Here is a 6679-nt window from a genome sequence, read left to right on the forward strand (position 1 = left end):
TTCTCTGTTTTATATTCTGAAAAAAATTAGAATATGACTTATCACTCAGACAAAGATGAATTAATTTTCCTGTTCTAATATCTCTAAGAAAAAAGGAACATTCACTTCTCAGCTTTTTATGTCTTTATTTCTTTATCAGGAACTTAGCTTAATACATGGCAGGATAGCATATAGTTTAGGAGCATAGATTTGGGAGCCAAATAGACTAGATTCACATCTGATCTCCACCACTAACTATTATGTAACATTGTGTAAGTCTCACCTCCTCCCTGCTTTTATTATTCTATACAATGTGTATGATAAAGTATAGTTTCCAGGACTCAAGGAAAGAATATATAATACAGCACAAAGTACCTCCTTGGCACTCATTAAATATTAGATACTATTATTATTGAGTCTTTTGCTATTAATTTTGTATTAATTTTACCTTCTTCTGCTGGTTTCTCTCTCTCACTTACACACCTAACATATATCTGTATATGTCTAGATGACATCCAAAATACTTAACAACCAGTACAGCTTAGCACTAGCCAGTCAGAATATACACTGGTCACAATAAAATATATGTACACTGGCTAAATACCAACTTTGGCAATATGGAAATTTCTGAAAATAATCATGGATCTTAAAACAGACCATTTTCACAAGCAAATTAAATTAGAAATTTAGATAGATGGTAAATAAAATGAAGTTCTAGCTTATTGAACAAATGCAAACTATATGGTAACAGTGAAAGTGTGCCAGAACTAACATGATCATTCCAAAACTCATATACCAGGGTCCTTCAAATAAATAATAAATACATAGACACCTAATGAAGCAATAGTCATAACTTATTTAGTTTTAAAGAAATATCTGAAAAAGTTCCATGGCAAAGACAATTTAAAACAACAAAAAATATATACTATGGGTCTAGGTAGGTTAGAGAAAGCATTTCTTGGTGGACTAAAAACCATATTACACCAAGATATCTTAAAAATAAGTAAATAGGCACTTCTCTTGGGGGAAAAAAATAATAATGACATCCTACACAAACCTTTCTTATTTAACATTATTATAAGAGATCTAAAAAGGCAATTCACAACAGTACAGCCAAATTTGCAGAAGATATTAGTTCTTCCAGGTAGTGAAATGCCAAGCCAATAGGAATAAATCATGTAAGTGAAATGAAAATTGTCAAATGAAATGCAATGTAGATCAGGATTAAATATACTTGTTAAAAGAAAATGAATTCATATATGCCTATAAAATTTTGAAATCCAAGTTGTAGTTAGATAGGAAAGAAATACAAGAATAATTACAGACTAAAAATATTACTAAGAGAGCAATTCATTACATTTGTCATGACAAAGAGAAGAAGAAAATACTGGATAATATTGGGAAAAAATCTTAAAAATAAGATAAAATTTGTTCTACTCTTATATAAAAATCTACCATCTGAGTCAAGAATACTGTGTACTGATGGGGAAAGGATTGTATCTTCAATAAATACTGTTGGGAAAACTGCATATCCACAAGCAAAAAAAAAAAAAAAAAAAAAGGAATGAAATTGGACCCTTAAATCACACCATACACAAAAATTGACTCAAAAATTGATTAATAAATGTAAGACTTGATACCAAGAAACTCATGAAAGAAAATATAAGCAGAAAGGTCCTGACATTTGCCTTAACAATAATGCTTTGGATGTGACACAAAACCACACAAAACAAAATAAGACATAAACAGATACAATTGCATGAACTAAATATTTCTGTATAACAAAAAAAAAAACAGTAAAGAAAATGAAAAAGCAATCAATGGAATAGGAGAAATTATTTGAAAACTGTATATCTGATAAAACTGTATATTCTGTATAACTGAAATATACAAGGAATTCATTCAACTCAATAGCAATAAACAAATAACCCAATCTTAAAATTCGATAAAGGGCTTGAATAGACATTTTTCCAAAGAAGAAATATAAATAGGCACTGAGTTACATAAAAAGCTGTTCAACATCACTAATTATTAGGGAAATGTAAATAAAACCACAGTGAGATTTTACTTCACACTTTCCTAAAATGGGTATTATCAAAAAGTCAGAAGACAACAAGAATGTGGAACAAATGAATTCCTATACACTGTTGGTGAGAATGTAAATTGGTATAGCAACTATTGAAAACTGTATGGATGTTCCTTAAAAATTTTTTAAAAAAATAGAACCACCATATGATCCAGCAATCCCATATCTGAGTAATTACCTAAAATAAATAAAATCAGTATTTTTAAAGATATATTTGCACTCCCATGGTCAATGCAGCATTATTCAAGGTGGCCAAGACATGGAAACAAAATCTAAATATCTGTTGAAATGTTTCTTTTTAAATGTGGGTATGTGCTTCATAACACAACATAATATTATTAAGTCTTAAAATTGGAAGGAAATCTTTATTCCAATGATGCAAGAATATTTCAATATGCCCAAATCAATCAACATGATATACCACATCAACAAAATGAATGATAAAAATTATATGATCATATCAATAGACAGAAAAGGCATTTGACAAAATTTAATATCCATTCATAATAAAAACTACTAACAAAGTGGATTTAGAAGGAATATACCACAACATAATAAAGGTCTTATGTGAAAAACCCACAGCAAACATCATACTCACTGGGGAAAAACTGAGAGCTTTCCCTCTAAGGTGAGGAACAAAACAAGAATGTCCACCCTCATCACTTTTATTTGACATGGTAGTGAAAGTCCTAGCCACAGCAATCAGAAAACAAAAGGAATAAAGGCATCCAAATTGACAAGTAAGATATAAAACTGTCACTATTTTCAGAAGACATGATACCATAGACACCCCTAAAGACCACCAAGAAACTACAAGAACTAATAAATGAATTCAGTAAAGTTGCAGAATACGAAGTCAACATACAGAAATCTGTTGTATTTCTATATACTAATAATGAAGCGGCAGAAAAAGAAATTAAGAAACAATCCCATTTATAATTGCACCAATGGGCAGCCCCAGTGGCCTAGCGGTTTAGTGCCGCTGTCAGCCTGAGGCGTGATCCTGGGGTCCTGGGATCGAGTCCCACGTCGGGCTCCCTGCATGGGGCCTGCTTCTCCCTCTGTCTGTGTCTCTGCCTCTCTCTCTCTCTCTCTCTGTGTGCCTCTCATGAATAAATAAAATATTTAAAATATATACATATATATATATATAATTGCACCAAAAATAATATAGCACCAGCAATAAATTTAACCAAGGTGGTGAAAGACTTGTACTCTGAAACCTATGAAACATTGATGGAAGAAACTGGAGAAGACACACATACACACACACAAAAAAAAAGGAAAGATACTCCATGTTAATGAATTGGAAGAGCAAATACTGTAAAAATGTCCATACTACCCAAAGAAATCTACAGATGTAATATAATAACTATCAAAATACCAACAGCATTTTTCATAGAACTGGAACAAACAATCCTAAAATTTGTATGGAACCACAAAAAAACCTGAATAGCCAAAGCAATCTTGAAAAAAGAAAAACAAAGCTGGCTGTATCACAATTCCAGACTTCAAACTATACTACAAAGCTGTAGTAATCAAAACAGTATGGCACTGGCATGAAAATAGACACATAGGTCAATGGAACAGAATAGAAAACCCAGAAATAAACCCACGATTATATGGTCAAATAATCTTTGACAAAGGAAGAAAGAATATGCAACGGGAAAAAGGTAGTCTCTGACAAATGGTGTTGGGAAAACTGGACATGCAAAAGAGTTAAACTAGACCACTTTCTTACACTAGAACCATAAATTCAACCATAAATTCAAAGTGGATTAGACTTAAATGTGAGACCTGAAACCATAAAACTCCTAGAAGAGAGCACAGGCAGTAATATCTCTGACATTGGCCATAGCAACATTTTTCTAAATATGTGTCCAGAGGCAAGGAAAATAAAACAAAAATAAACTATTGGGACTACATCAAAATAAAATAAAAAGCTTTTGTACAGCAAAGGAGATAATCAACAAAACTAAAAGGCAACCTATGGAATGAGAGAAAATATTTGCAAATTACATACCAATAAAAGGTTAGTATCCCTATATATGAGGAACTGATACAACTCACATGAGAAAAAAACAACAACAAATAAGCCAATTATAAATGGGCAGAAGATATGAACAGACACTTCTCCAAAGAAGACATACAGAGGGCCAACAGACACAGGAAAAGATGCTCAATATCACTCATCATCAGGGAAATGCAAATCAAAACTACAGTGAGATATGACCTTGCATCTGTCAGAATGGCTAAAATCAAAAACACAAGAAACAATAAGTGTTAGTGAAGATGTGGAGAAAGGGGAATCCTCTTGTGCTGTTGGTAGGAAAGCAAACTGTTGCAGCCAGTGTGGAAACAGTATGGAGGTTTCTTAGAAAGACAAAACATGAGAGACTAACTCTGAGAAATGAACAAGGGGAAGTGGAAGGGGAGGCGGGCAGGGGGATGGGGTGACTGGGTGACGGGCACTGAGGAGGGTACTTGAAGGGATGAGCACTGGGTGTTATACTATATGTTGGCATATCAAACTTCAATAAAAATATAATTAATAAATAAATAAATAAATAAATAAATAAATAAATCCATCCAGTAATTGCACTATTGGGTACTTATCACAGAAATACAAAAAACACTAATTCAAAAGGAGTCATGCACCTGTAGTTTATAGCAACATTATTAATAAGAGCCAAATTATGGAAGCCACCCAAGTATCCATCAATAAATAGATGAATGGACAATGAATTGGAGTATATATACAGTGGAATATTATTCAACCATTAAAAAAGAATGAAATCTTCCTGTTTGCAACAACATGGATGGAGCTAGAGAGTATAATGCTAAGTGAAATAAGTTAGTCAGAGAAAGATAAATAGCTATGATTTCACACATATGTAGAATTTAAGGGAAAAAGTGAATAAGCAAAGGAAAAGAGAGAGAGAGATAAACCAAGAAGACTCAATGTGATTTATTACATTGACTTTCAAATATTGAACCACCCTTGCAACCCAGGAATAAATCCCACTTGATTGTGGTTAATTATTTTTTTAATTTGGTGTTGGATTCAGTTTGCTAATGTTTCATTGGGGATTTTTTATCTATGTTCCTCAGAATATTAGCCTGCAGTTCTCTTTTTTCATAGTGTCTTCCTCTCTTTCAGGAATGAAGGTATGCTGGCCTCATGGAATGAATCTGGAAGCTTCTCATCCTCTTCTATATTTTGGAATAGTGTGAGAAGAATGGGTATTAACTCTTCTTTAAATGTTTGGTAGAATTGACCTGTGAAGACATCTAGTCATTGATTTTTGTTTGTTGGGAGTTTTTGATTACTGATTAAATTTCATTACTAGTATTTTGTTCAAATTTTCTTTCTTCCTGAGTTAGTTTTGGGAGGTTATGCTTCTAGGAATTTATCCATTTCCTCTAAGTTTCCCAATTTGTTGGCATATAATTTTTTTTTATAATTTTATTCTCTTATAATCCTTTGTATTTTTATGGTGTCGGTTTTTATTTCTTCTCTTTCATTTCTAATTTTATTTATTTGAGTTCTCTCTGTGTGTGTGTGTGTGTGTGTGTGTGTCCTCTTTTCTTTCTTTCTCTTTCTTTATGAGTCTGGTGAAAGGTTTATCAGTTTTGTTGATTTTTTCAAAGAACCAGCTCCTGGTTTTAGTAATCTGTTTTATTGGTTTTTAGCCTCTATTTCATTTATTTCTGCTCTAATCTTTATTATTTCCTTCCTTCTACTACTTTGGACTTTGTTCTTTTTTGTAGCTCCTTTAGGTGTAAGGTTAGATTACTTGACATTTTCTTGCTTCTTGAGGTAGGCCTACATTGCTATACTCTTCCCTCTTTGAATAGTTTTTGTTGCATCCCAAAGGTTTGGGGGCATTGTGTTTTCAATTTCATATGTCTCCACGTACTTTTTTATTTTCTTTTTGATTTCTTGGTTGACTCATACATTGTCTTGGTTTTTTTTAAAAGATTTTATTTATTTATTTGAGAGAGAGAGAGAGTGCATGAGAGAGAGAGATCACAAGCAGAGGGAAGGAGTAAAGGGAGAAGCAGGCTCCCCACTGAGCAGGGAGCTCAGATGCTAGACTGAGGATCATGACCTAAGCTGAAAGCAGAAGCTTAACCAACTGAGCCACCCCAAGGACCCTGACCCATTCATTGTTTAGTAGCATGTTATTTAAACTCCGTGTATTTATGTTCTTTCCATATTTTTTTATGATTGATTTCTACTTTCATACCATATGGCCAAAAAAGATGCATGATACGATTTCAATCTTTTTGAATTTGATGAGACTTGTTTTGTGGTCTAACATGTGACCTATTCTGGAGAACATTTCATGTGTACTTGAAAATAATGTATACTTCCCTGCTTTGGGATGGAGTATTCTGAATGTATCAGTTAAATCCATCAGATCCAATGTGTCACTCAAAGCCATTGTTTCCTGTTTATACTCTGTCTGGATGACTTATCCATTGATGTAGTTGGGATGTTGGAAGTCTACTACTATTATTGTATTACTATTGATTTCTTCCTTTATATCTGTTAATAGTTGCTTTATGTTTGTTTGGATGCTCTCACGTTGGTACATAAATACTTACAAT

General features: G+C 32.8%; 1 long non-coding RNA gene across 2 annotated transcripts in view; it reads left to right on the forward strand.

Moving 5' to 3' along the window:
- The window catches only part of LOC144303251 (uncharacterized), a 91348-nt gene extending 85848 nt beyond the window's left edge, over positions 1–5500 (forward strand). The window contains exon 5 of one of the 2 annotated variants that reach the window (XR_013370308.1): positions 5226–5500. This is a non-coding gene — a long non-coding RNA (uncharacterized LOC144303251). The remainder of the gene's footprint in view (positions 1–5225) is intronic. The other variant, XR_013370309.1, reaches the window with a different exon arrangement.
- The last annotated feature ends 1179 nt before the right edge of the window (positions 5501–6679 follow it).

This window comes from Canis aureus, chromosome 32, assembly GCF_053574225.1.
Source record: "Canis aureus isolate CA01 chromosome 32, VMU_Caureus_v.1.0, whole genome shotgun sequence".
Taxonomy (NCBI): Eukaryota; Metazoa; Chordata; class Mammalia; order Carnivora; family Canidae; genus Canis; species Canis aureus.